Genomic DNA, 13,909 nt, shown 5'->3' with positions numbered 1-13,909 from the left:
TGTGGGATACCTGCTGCTGTATGGCTTGAGTGACTTTGTTTCGCCCTGCAAATACGTTGATATTCTTTTTAAGCAATATGCCTAATCAAATGAAACTCTGAATGGAGCACAGTCTAATTCAATGAGCATTTAAATGCATATAACATAAATCCACTGAATTGTTTTTTATTTGGTACTTCTACTTGAACTGTAAAAGCATCCATTGAGACATAAGAAATGTGAATAAAGTATCAGAGACAAATATCCTTACAAGTTCGGGAGCAAAATCTATCTCATGGTTTCCAGCTGTCCAGATCCAAGGCTAGTATGCGAGATTCCGCCGTACAAATCTTGCCCACATATCCCACCTTGTATTATCAATTTATCATGATATGGGCAATTATCGGCATTTGTCAGGTCTCGACAAAAAGCACTGGGCTTTTGAATTGGACTCATAATGAGCGAGCGTGACATTAGAGTCGAAACTCTGACTGAGATCACCTAAACACAATAGTAAAATTCTTAGTAATATTACTCATAAACTACAATAGTAAAATTATGTTGGAATTCAGACATGACCATGCAAGTTATATTCTGAGTAAATTTGACAATACCTATCAGACCAAATGTATATGGCACATCTGGGCCACTTTTCGGAGGGGTCCTAAACCAAATATTTTTCAGCGTCTCTTCAGTTCCAACGGCATAGTAATACTTTGTGTCAAACTGCAAGAAAAGTCATAATTAAGCCTTGAATCAATATTCTAGCCTTCATAAAACATAAGCATCCAATGTTTGACGTGCCGGTAACCTTCAGGTTCTTGATTGTACAATGATGAATGTATCCCGAGGTATATTTGTAGAACGTATACCGCGAATGCTTTCCCTTTGCAGAACAATTGAGATTATCTTATGAAGTCCCGTAAAACACAGTGCTCGATCCAGGTTCTGACTGTTGTCACCCATGAGATTATCATGGTTGTACTGTTGTGGTTGCCTTGTCTGATATGAACCTGTTAGAGCACCTAATCAATCAGTATGAGAGTGGAAGCCACAAACAACACCATGATTGAGCTGCAGAAAAGGGTAGACACTGATCCTACAGCTCCCTCTTTGCTGATTGCTGATTTGTGATTGTATTAGAAGATGGAAGAAAAGCAACATGGTCAGACCTTTAGATTGTATGGCATGCACCGAGGAGGCCAGCCATCCTTCTTCCACCGTTCTTCTTCTCCCTGAATCCTGATCGTCATACTGCCTCTCCTTTCTTCCTCTATTTCCTCTCTCCCTCAGGCCCTTCTCTTTCCTTCTCTGGATGAGCAGGACGCCGTTGGCACCAGAACAAGCCGCCGCACCAACCGCCAGATCGGTCGACGCCGCGCCCGGATATGCTCATCTTCCTCGCGCCGACACCGCGCCGCACATCGCCTGCCGGCCGCCTACCCGTTCCCACGGGTTAGGCATCTATATCGGGTTGGGGGAGGGGAGGGAGCGGTCGCCTCCGGTGCGAGGCAAGGTCGAGCAGCGGGGTGGCCTACGCCAGTGCCAATCGAGGCGAAGCGGTGGGGGCGATGCAGCACCTATTCGGGACCTTTTTTTCTATCGCGAATCGTTAATTCACTTAGGGACGTGAGTGCGGTTTGAATACCTAAAACCGCGACCCTAATTAGTACCACCTTGTTTATATTGCGATTTTGTCCCTATAAATCGTAAAAGCGTATTATGGCATGAGAAGAATGCGTATTGTGATGGTGAACCCACGGAGTCAATCCGTGCTTTATTATTAGGGAGAGATTGCCTGTTGTTCCTGAGGGTTATGTTCTGGATGAAGAATCTCCTAGAGCTATTTTAGCTTGCAATGATATATATGATCTAAAGAGGTTATTAGCTAAATGAAAGCAGCAATCCCTTAATGCTAGAATGAAACCTGACCCTGCTTTTGCTACTTCACCTATCTATGTTACTGATAAGGATTATGAATTCTCTGTAGATCCTGATATAATAACTTTGGTTAAATCTGATCCTTTTATGGCTATGAATCTGAAACTGTTGGGGCACATCTTACTAAATTAAATGATATAACCACCTTGTTCACTAATGATGAGAGAACTCACTACTTTTATATCCTTAAAATATTTCCGTTCTCATTAAAGGGTGATGCTAAGATATGGTTTAATTCTCTTGATCCTGGTTGTGTGCGTAGTCCCCAGGATATGATTTATTACTTCTCTGCTAAATATTTCCCTGCTCATAAGAAACAAGCTGCCTTAAGGGATATATATATAATTTTGTGCAAATTGAAGAAGAGAGTCTCCTACAAGCTTGGGGGAGGCTTATCCAATCACTTAATGCTTTGCCTGATCATCCTCTTAAAAAAATGAAATACTTGATATCTTTTGTAATGGACTAACCGATGCTTCCAAAGATTACCTGGATAGTTGTGCTGGTTCTATTTTCAGGGAAAGAACACCGGATGAAGCTGAAATTCTATTAAATAATATGTTGACTAATGAAAATAATTGGACACTTCCTGAGGCTATTCCTAAACCAACTCCGAAGAAGAGAGGTGTTCTATTTCTCAGTCCTGAAGATATGCAAGAGGCAAAGAAATCCATGAAAGAAAAGTGTATTAAAGCTGAAGATGTTAAGAATTTACCTCCTATTGAAGAAATACATGGTCTTAATTTACCGCCTGTCGAAGAAATGCATAATTTTAATCCATCTCCTATTGAAGAAATACATGGTCTTGATAACCCGACACAGGTAGTAAAGGTAAATTCTCTCTATAGATATGATAAAGCTGAAATCCCATTTACTAAGTTTGCTAGCCCATGCTTAGATGAGTTTGATAAATTTATGGTTAAGCAAGAAGACTTCAATGCTTATTTTGGTAGAGAATTAAAACACAGTGCTGGTATGCTTGAACACTTGGGTGATTATATGGCTAATGTCAAAGGTGAACTTAAACTTATTAGTAAACATGCTTCTATGGTTACTACTCAAGTAGAACAAGTACTTAAAGCTCAAAATGATTTGCTCAGTGAACTGAATAGCAAGAATAATGATAATGCAGTTAGAGTTATGACTAGAGGTGGTAAAATGACTCAGGAACCTTTGTATCTTGAAGTCCATCCTAAGAGAATTGAGCAAGATTCTCAGAGAAATAATATAGATGCACCTAGTCCTTCTAAAAGGAAGAAAAAGAAGAATGATAGGACTTTGCATGCTTCTAGTGAACCTATTGCTGAAACACCTGAGAATCCAAATGATATTTCTATTTCTGATGCTGAAACACAATCTGGTAATGAACCTGAAACTAGTGATAATGTTAATGATAATGTTCATGTTGATGCCCAACCTAGCAATGATAATGATATAGAGATTGAACCTGATGTTGATCTTGATAACCCACAATCAAAGAATCAACATTATGATAAGAAAGACTTTGTTGCTAGGAAACACGGTAAGGAAAGAGAGCCTTGGGTTCAGAAACCCATGCCTTTTCCTCCCAAACCATCCAAGAAAAAGGATGATGAGGATTTTGAGCGCTTTGTTGAAATGATTAGACCTATCTTTTTGCGTATGCAATTAACTGATATGCTTAAAATGAATCCTTATGCTAAGTACATGAAAGAAATTGTTACTAATAAAAGAAAGATACCGGAAGCTGAAATTTCCACCATTATACTTTTAAGGGTGGAGTACCAAAGAAACTTGGAGATCCAGGAGTACCCACTATACCATGCTCCATTAAAAGAAACTATGTTAAAACTGCTTTATGTGATCTTGGAGCCGGTGTTAGTGTTATGCCTCTCTCTTTATATCGTAGACTTGATTTGAATAAGTTGACACCTACTGAGATATCTTTGCAAATGGCTGATAAATCAACTGCTATACCTGTCGGTTTTTGTGAGGATGTGCCTGTTGTGGTTGCAAATGTTACTATTTTAACGGACTTTGTTATTCTTGATATTCCCGAGGACGATAGTATGTCTATTATTCTTGGAAGACCCTTTTTGAATACTGCAGGGGCTGTTATTGATTGCAACAAAGGCAATGCCACTTTTCATGTTAATGGTAATGAGCATATGATACACTTTCCGAGGAAACAACCTCAAGTCCATAGTATCAACTCTATTGGAAAAATTCCATCAATTATTTTTGGAGGTTTTGAATTTCCTGTTCCTACTATCAAGAAGAAATATGATATTCTTATTGTTGGGGATGTGCATATCCCCGTTGAGGTAACCTGGTGTTATTCGAAAATTCTCCGGTTCCATGTTATTCGGAATGATTTTGTTAACAAGACTTGATCAACCTTGTTAGTGAATTCCTTTTGATGATCATGAGATGGATGAATTTAGAAAACACAACTCTTTGTACCCTCCTTTTACTTTAAGTTATTTATATTAAATAAAATAAAAATAAGTATTTTTCGTCAGTTATCTGATTTATCCATGCAATATAAAAATACCCCAAAATAAAAGTTCTCCAAATGCCCTGAAATTTAAATATGATTTTTTCTGTATTTGAGAATATTTGGCACCGAGAACACATCATGGGGGGCATCCACCTGCCCACGAGGGTGGAGGGCGTGCCCCCTTGCCTCGTGGGCCCACGGTGGCCCTCCTCCACTTATTCCTGCACCCACGCACTCCTTCTTCCTCCCACAAACACGATTATCCAGTTCAAACCCGGGTCCAAGCTCATTTTGCTGCCATTTTCGATCTCCTTGCTCAAAGCACCTCTCACAAAACTGCTTGGGGGGATTGTTCCTTGGTATGTGACTCCTCCATTGGTCCAATTAGTTTTTGTTCTAGTGCTTTATTCATTGCAAATTTATGCTGCCTAGGTGACCATGTTCTTGAGCTTGCATGTCAAATTTATATGGTTCCAAGTAGTTTTGATGTATAATATAGGCTCTAGGCACTTGTAGGAGTAGTTGCTATCAATATTGTTGAGTTTGGTTCACTTTTATTCTGAAGTTACTAAAAATTTCAGAAATTTTTCAGAGGAAGAAATATGTTTAGGAAAATGTACTAAGGTGGCTCTTCAAGGAAACAAGAGCCCAGGCTTGCAATGCATGATGCTGATGATGAGCCACCAAGGGACGCTCCAGTATGGCCCTGTGAATGGCCTTCAGAGGACTTTATGGATCGAGTGGAAATCAAGGAAGAATTTAACGCATATTTGCGTAACGCTGATCTTGTGAGCTTCGAGGAGGAAAAGTGCCGCTAGTACCACTATCTCACTAGTTCCTTTGTGAGGAGGTTTGAATTTTTATCTTCACACAATTCTCCAACTATGCTGTTTGATCTTTATGAAAAATCTTATACGATGGACTTAGAGGATTTTACCACTGCTTGCAAACTTCCACAATGGGGTAGTGTTAGGGAACCTCGCAAATCTGAATTTAGAGATTTTCTTGCTAGTATAACTATGGGGGAATCTAGAGATATAACACAAGCTACCATACGAAGCATTCACTTTCCTGCTATACATTATTTTGCTCTCTTCATAGGTAGATGCATTAATGGTAAAGATGAGGCATGTCACATGTGTGTCCCTGACCTCAGTATTCTTAGGAGTGCTGTGTTAGGAGATAAATCTTATAATTTGGGAGCCATTGTTGCACGTAGGTTGCATCTTAATAGATTTAATGGAGATTTCTTTGGTGGAATTTATGCAACCCGCATAGCTAATTTTCTTGGTATAACCATACGTGAAGATGATATTGAGTTGCCTCCTACTTATTTGGATTATGAGTCTATGGTTCGTCATTGGTTTGTTGAGAGGAACGGTCAGTTCCTCCAGTACCGACTAATCTTTGACAGATGATGTACCTATCACGTCGCTCTCCCTGCTTCTACTTTCTTTGACTTTCAGGCAAAAAGGAGATATTTTGTAACCAGAGAGGAGGCGGAAGAGTATAAGAGGTGAGCTGAGATAGCTCGCCTCCAAGCTGTAGCCGACGATGCAATGACTGCTGCATCGCAGTACGACCCCAACTATTACTATGGATATCCTCCAGGCTAACCGTGGCCATAGACCAACTTAGGCCAAAATCCTAAGCTTGGGGGAGTAGGTATTTCTCACCAACATTATATTCATGTTCACACACTCATTGCTAGATGTTGGTGCTCATACTTTTTCATTGTATCATCCATGCTAGTTTATTTCCTTTTTATGCTTTCTTCTTGTGTGCTTAATTAACCTTAAGAAAAACCAAAAAAATTAGTTATAGCTTTTAACTAGTTTTAATTTCCATGCTTGTAGTAGTAATTAAAAAGAAAACCCAAAAAGATTTCCCGTTCTTCTTTTGCTTGTTGGGAGTTTTCCCGTGTAAATAGTTCTATTTCTTTTCTTTTCTTTGGGGGTCGATAGGAGAAGACCATGATTAAATTGTTGAAGTGGCTCTTATATGCATTATTGTTGATCTGACAAAAGAGCCCATATTGCCTTGTCTTCTCCTATTTATTGAATGCTTGCAGATTCCAGCTTAGTCCAATGCACGTGCACTATTATTATTATCCACACTATTCGGTCGTGCAAGTGAAAGGCAATAATGATGATTATATGATGAACTTATTGAGATGGGAGAAGCTGGTATGAACTTGACCTCTCTTGTTTTTGTAAACATGATTAGTTCATCGTTCCTGATTCAGCCTATTATGAATAAACATGTTTGCAATGACAATTAGAGATCATAGTTTCTTACGCCATGCCTAATTAGCTAGGAGCTTATAACGGTTTACCTTGCGTGCCAACATGCTATTAAAATGGTTGTGATGTGGTATGATCGGGTGGTATCCTCTTTTGAACGATTCGAGTGGCTTGACTTGGCACATGTTCACGCATGTAGTTGAAACAAAATCAACATAGCCTCTACGATATTTATGTTGATGGTGCATTATATCCTACTCATGGTTGCATTCGGTGTTGATTAATTTTAATGCATGTTCATGACTGTTGTCGCTCTCTAGCTGTTCGCTTCCCAGTCTTTTGCTAGCCTTCACCTGTACTAAGCGGGAATACTGCTTGTGCATCCAATCCCATAAACCCCAAAGTTATTCCATATGAGTCCACCATATCTACCTATATATAGTATCTACCTGCCGTTCCAAGTAAATTTATATGCGCCAAACTCTAAACCTTCAAATAAATATCCTCGTTTGTATGCTCGAATAGCTCATGTATCAACTAGGGCTGTTTGTATCTTCCATCTTAGGCGGGTTATTCTCAAGAGGAGTGGACTCCGCTCCTCACTCACGAGAAAATGGCTGGTCACCGGTATGCCCAGTCCCATGCTTTATCCAAATCAAATCAAAATAATTGCAAACAAAACTACCCCTGAGACTCTTGTTAGTTGGAGGCACTCGTTGTTTCGAGCAAGCCATGGATTGATGCTTGTTGGTGGAGTGGAGTATAAACTTTACCATTCTGTTTGGGAACCGCCTATAATGTGTGTAGCATGGAAGATATCGCCATCTCTTGGTTCTTATGTTAACAATGAAAGTATACCGCTCAAAATATTATTCACCTCTATTTCAAAACCGAGCTCTGGCACCTCTACAAATCCCTGCTTCCCTCTGTGAAGGGCCTATCTATTTACTTTCATGTTGAGTCATCATCCTCTTATTAAAAAGCACCGGTTGGAGAGCACCGCTGCCATTTGCATTCATTACTGTTAGTTTACATTGAGTATGACTTGACTGGATCTCTTTTACCATGAATTACAATGTCTAGTCAGTCCTTGATCTTTAAAGGTGCTCTGCATTTATGTTTTGCGGTCTCAGAAAAGGCTAGCGAGATACCATCTTGTTATGTCATACTATGATTGTTTTGAGAAAGTGTTGTCATCCGAGATTTATTATTATTGCTCGCTAGTTGATTATGCCATTGATATGAGTAAACATGAGACCTAATCGTTATTGTGAATATGGTTAGTTTATAATCTTTGCTGAAAACTTGAATGCTGGCTGTACATATTTACAACAACAAGAGCAAACAGAGTTTGTAAAAGTTTTTCTTTATCACTTTCAGTTTGTCAACTGAATTGCTTGAGGACAAGCAAAGGTTTAAGCTTGGGGGAGTTGATACGTCTCCGTCGTATCTACTTTTCGAAACACTTTTGCCCTTGTTTTGGACTCTAACTTGCATGATTTGAATGGAACTAACCCGGACTGACGCTGTTTTCAGCAGAATTGCCATGGTGTTATTTATGTGCAGAAACAAAAGTTCTCGAAATGACCTGAAACTTCACGGAACATCTTTTTGGAAATAATAAAAAATCCTTGCAAAAGATGAAGATCAGGGGGCCCACATCCTAGCCACGAGGGTGGGGGGCGCGCCTGCCCCCCTGGGTGCTCTCCCCTACCTCGTGGCCCCCCTGGAGCTCCTCCGATTCAACTCCAACTCTATATATTTGCTTTCGGGGAGAAAAAAGAAAGGAGAAGGGTTCATCGCATTTTACGATATGAAGCCACCGCCAAGCCCTAAAACCTCTCGGGAGGGCTGATCTGGAGTCCGTTCGGGGCTCCGGAGAGGGGAATCCGTCGCCATCGTCATTATCAACCATCCTCCATCACCAATTTCATGATGCTCACCGCCTTGCGTGAGTAATTCCATTGTAGGCTTGCTGGACGGTGATGGGTTGGATGAGATTTATCATGTAATCGAGTTAGTTTTGTTAGGGTTTGATCCCTAGTATCCACTATGTTCTGAGATTGATGTTGCTATGACTTTGCTATGCTTAATGCTTGTCACTAGGGCCCGAGTGCCATGATTTCAGATCTGAACCTATTATGTTTTCATGAATATATGAGAGTTCTTGATCCTATCTTGCAAGTCTATAGTCACCTACTATGTGTTATGATCCGGCAACCCCGAAGTGACAATAATCGGGACCACTCCCGGTGATGACCGTAGTTTGAGGAGTTCATGTATTCACTATGTGTTAATGCTTTGGTCCAGTACTCTTTGTGTTAATGCTTTAGTTTGAGGATGTCATGCAAGTTCTTTTCCATAAGCACGTATGACTATATTCAGAATACATGCCTACATTACATTGATGAATTGGAGCTAGTTCTTTGTCACCCTAGGTTATGACTGTTACATGATGAACCGCATCCGGCATAATTCTGTATCATCGATCCATTGCCTACGAGCTTTCCATATATTGTTCTTCGCTTATTTACTTTTCCGTTGCTATTGTTATCATCACTACAAAATACCAAAACACTACTTTTGCTACAATTACCTTTTGCAATCGTTACCACTACCATCATATTACTTTGCTACTAAATACTTTGCTGCAGATATTAAGTTTCCAGGTGTGGGTGAATTGACAACTCAGCTGCTAATACTTGAGAATATTCTTTGGCTCCCCTTGTGTCGAATCAATAAATTTGGGTTGAATACTCTACCCTCGAAAACTGTTGCAATCCCATATACTTGTGGGTTATCAGGAGCTGGGATGGGAACGGGGGCAGAAACCGCCGCGGCCAGCTCGTTCTGGGCCATGTCCATGAGGCTCCATTCCTCCTTATTTTCTATCTCCTCCAGCTTGGAGTCAACTTCACCAAACTTGAAGACTAGTGGCAGATGATCATTCTGCGCCATGGCGGTGGAGGTCTACGGGGGGAGGGGAATGGGAGGCGAACAGTAAGGCCGCCTGTATTAAACAGCGGCTCGGGCGCCATTAATGGAGAGGAAGGTGGACGGCCATGGAAGTCAAAGGGCTTGTTTCCCAGTGAGCCTATGTAGCGTAAAGCTCGCACGCTTCCCTGGGAGCCTGCACATTGGAGGACACCTTGCACGCCTCTCGGGCAGCCTGCGCACTGGACTGCGCTCGCACGCCTCCCGTTCAGTCAAGGTCAAGCAGATGTCCGCACGGCACCTCCTACAGCCATTAAAACGAAGACACGTGGCGTCCCGTGAATGGTTAACAGAACGCACAGGTTTTGAATTATACAAACGTTTGAGATATTAAGTGGCAGCTATTTTTTCAAAATCCCTTTGTTGGCTGTCATTATTCGAGTGCGCCTTCTCTCAAAATGGACACGAAAAATACCACATCAAGTCGGGCGCCATTCCTTGATAGCATGCCAAGTTTCATGAATTTCAGACGAGTTTTAGATTTACTAGAATTTAAAAACCAGGCATCTCAATGTTTTGTCGGCAATCAACGGTGCCCTGGTGTTTGAAATTCATTCCCATTTATTGCATGGGACCTAAGCATGCACCCAAGGACGACACATATTTGTTTTTTCAACCAATTTATATGCACTTGAGCATGTGCATGTAGTTCAAATTTGAATTATGCACATAAATGCATTGAAAACTCAGTTAATGCATAAAAATGTCCAAAAGAACCCCGAAAAATCACAAAAATTGACACAACACTCCTGTTGTTCTATGTTGACACGAGAAATTTTTTGGAAGCAATAAGAGGCAGTGGATATCGTTTCGTCCCCAAAGGTGGGACGTTCCCCACCGAAACCATGATGCTTGTTGTGAGAAGCTCTGGTTTGTGAGAAGCATATACCCAAACCTGCCCCAAACGGGACAAATTTTTTTACCATGGCATGTTGATGCCGCTCCATGAAAGCATGCCGAGTTTCATGAATTTTAGACGAGTTTTGGATTTACTAGAATTTAAAAACGAGGCATCTCAATGTTTTGCCGACAATCAACGGTGCCCTGGTATTTGAAATTCATTCCCATTTCTTGCATGGGACCTAAGCATGCACCCAAGGACACATATTTGTTTTTTCAACCAATTTGTATGCACTGGAGCATGTGCATGTAGTTCAAATTTGAATTATGAACATAAATGCATTGAAAACTCAGTTAATGCATAAAATGTCCAAACGAACCTTGAAAAATCCCAAAAATTAACACAACACTCCTGTTGTTCTATGTTGACATGAGAAATTTTTTGAAAGCAATAAGAGGCAATGGATATCGTTTCGTCCCCAAAGGTGGGACGTTCTCTACCGAAACCATCATGCTTGTTGTGAGAAGCTCTGGTTTGTGAGAAGCATATACCCAAACCTGCCCCAAATGGGACAAATTTTTTAACACGGCATGTTGATGCCGCTCCATGATAGCATGCCAAGTTTCATGAATTTCAGACGAGTTTTGGATTTACTAGAATTTAAAAACGAGGCATCTCAATGTTTTGCCGGCAATCAACGGTGCCCTGGTGTTTGAAATTCATTCCCATTTCTTGCATGGGACCTAAGCATGCACCCAAGGACACATATTTGATTTTCCAACCATTTTATATGCACTGGAGCATGTGCATGTAGTTCGAATTTGAATTATGCACATAAATGCATTGAAAAATCAGTTAATGCATAAAAATGTCCAAACGAACCCCGAAAAATCCCAAAAATTGACACAACACTCCTGGTGTTCTATGTTGACACGAGAATTTTTTTGAAAGCAATAAGAGGCAACGGATATTGTTCCGTCACCAAAGGTGGTACGTTCCCTATCGAAACCATCATGCTTATTGTGAGAAGCTTATACCCGAACCTGCCCCAAATGGGACAAAATTTTCACCACGGTATGTTCATGCCGCTCCATGATAGCATGCCAAGTTTCATGAATTTCAGACGAGTTTTGGATTTACTAGAATTTAAAAACCAGGCATATGAACGTTTTGCCGGCAATCAACAGTGCCATGGTATTTGAAATTCATTCCCATCTCTTTCATGGGACCTAGAAATTCACCCAAGGACACACATGTGATTTTTCAACCAGCTTTGGTGCATTGGAGCATGTGCTTGTAGTTCAATTTGATTTATGCACATAAAATGCCTAGAAAACCTAGTTAATGTATAAAAAGGCCAAACGAACCCCGGAAAATTCCAAGATTGAACACAACACTCCTGTTGTTCTATGTTGACACTAGAAATTTTTGAAAGCAATAAGAGGCAACGGATATCCTCACGTCACAAAGGTGGTACGTTCCCTTTCGAAACCATCATGCTTGTTGTGAGAAGCTCTGATTTGTGAGAAGCTTATAACCAAACCTGCCCCAAATGGGGCAAAATTTTCACCAGGGCATGTTGATGCCGCTCCATGATAGCATGCCAAGTTTCATGAATTTCAGAAGAGTTTTGGATTTACTAGAATTCAAAATCTAGGCATCTCAACATTTTACCGGCAATCAACAGTGCCCTGGTGTTTTAAATTCATTCCCATCTCTTGCATGGGACCTAGAAATTCACCCAAGGACACACATTTGATTTTTTCAACCAACTTTGGTGCATTGGAGCATCTGCTTGTAGTTCAAATTTGAATTATGCACATAAAATGCCTAGAAAACCCAGTTAATGTATAAAAAAGGCCAAACGAACCCCGAAAAATTCATTTCCATTTCTTCCATGGGACCTAAGCATGCACTGAAGGACACAGATTTGATTTTTCAACCAATTTGTATGCACCGGAGCATGTGCATGTAGTTTAATTTTGAATTGTGCACCTAAAATGTCTAGAAAACCAGTTTAATGTATGAAATGTCCAAACGAACCCTGAATAATTCCAATTCTTTTACGACACACATACAGTTGCATGTTCACTGCAGATAGAAGGACTAACAATTCACACACCGTCCATTGCTGCTGTGACCCGATTATGTAATTCAAATCAAGATGAAAAATCAAGTAGATCGCACACAGTTTATTATCAGCAACCGTGTGAGATGTAGTACAAAATATCTTGGAGCATTGTCGGTGTATAGTACGCCTATGGCTTACGCGAGAAGGTGTGTCTGCTAGAGTCCACAGTAGACGTGTCAAGCACACTAGCTCGCTCCCCCAAAACTCTCGCCTCTACATCCCTCTCTGCTTCAGTCCCTTGATTCAAATTTTCAGTAGCCCCGACATTTTACTCCCGCCTCTGCATCCCTTGCAATCTCAAAAATATCTGCTCGCCCTTGATCCAAATTTTTAGTAGCCCCTCCTTGTTACTCCCGCCTAGTAAAATTTTCAGTTGCCGCAGTATTTCCTCAAACACAACCTCCGCTCACACAGACACACACAACCCTCGAAACCATTGGTAGGTCGCCGCCATCGCTGGAGCCTCCATTCTCAACGTCTGCTTATGTGCCAGGGAGCTCGAGTAGCCAATGGCCAAAAACAGGTTTATCGCGGCCTTTTCGCCCGACGCCGCCGAGGTGGCCGCCGAGGTGTCCCCGTCGTCCTCCGGGGGCCTGATCCGCCGTCGCTGGTCCCCCGATCCGCCCGCGGCCGCGCCCCTACATCGGTTCGAGGACTTCCCCGTCCTCCCCCGGACCCGGTAGCCGACAAAGTCCTACCTCGGGGTCCGGCAGCGGCGGTGGGGGTGTGCGTCACCGAGATTACAGATCGAGAGACCCACACCCGCTGGTGGCTCGGTAGCTTCCACAAGGCCGAGCTCGCGGCCATGGAGTACGACCGCTGGCAGGTCCGCTACCACGGCACGGCCGCTAGGCTCAATTTCCCCTTCGGCACACGTCCGGTCCACCTCGTTCCGCCAGAGCCAGGGTGGTGAGCCCAGCTATGGCGCGGGAGGACCGCGAGGCATGGGAGCGTCTCGAGGCCGAGGCCGCCGATGAGGCCACCATGCAAGAGCTCCACCGGTAGCACCTGGAGCTCATGGAGGCGGAGCGGGCGATCTTTGCCGGCGCGGAGGGCGGCGAGGTTATCGCGCTCTCCTCCGGTGACGAGGGCGAAGGCGGCGAGGATGGCGGCACGGAGGGCGGTGAGGTTATGGCACGCTCCTCTGATGGCGAGGTCGAAGGCGGCGGCGACGGCGGCGCAGAGGGCATTGAGGTGGGCCCCAGGACTAGGAGATTGACGTCGACGAGTGGAGGAGTGCCTTCCCCAACGACCCCGACGACGGTACTGGCGCGGACTCGGCTCACGGCACACCGTACATG

The 13,909-nt window shown here is 42.4% G+C and overlaps 1 long non-coding RNA gene across 1 annotated transcript; it reads right to left on the bottom strand.

Annotated features, from left to right (window-relative positions):
• Positions 1-256: 256 nt before the first annotated feature.
• Positions 257-971, bottom strand: LOC125516930 (uncharacterized). Its single transcript, XR_015607727.1, has 3 exons — positions 791-971; positions 594-705; positions 257-480 (listed from the first exon to the last, which is right to left on the bottom strand). It is a non-coding gene; the product is annotated as an uncharacterized LOC125516930 (long non-coding RNA).
• Positions 972-13,909: the final 12,938 nt, after the last annotated feature.

This window comes from Triticum urartu, chromosome 6A, assembly GCF_056163025.1.
Source record: "Triticum urartu cultivar PI428250 chromosome 6A, HENAU_Tu73, whole genome shotgun sequence".
Classification (NCBI taxonomy): Eukaryota; Viridiplantae; Streptophyta; class Magnoliopsida; order Poales; family Poaceae; genus Triticum; species Triticum urartu.
This window is presented reverse-complemented; position numbering and strand designations above follow the sequence as displayed.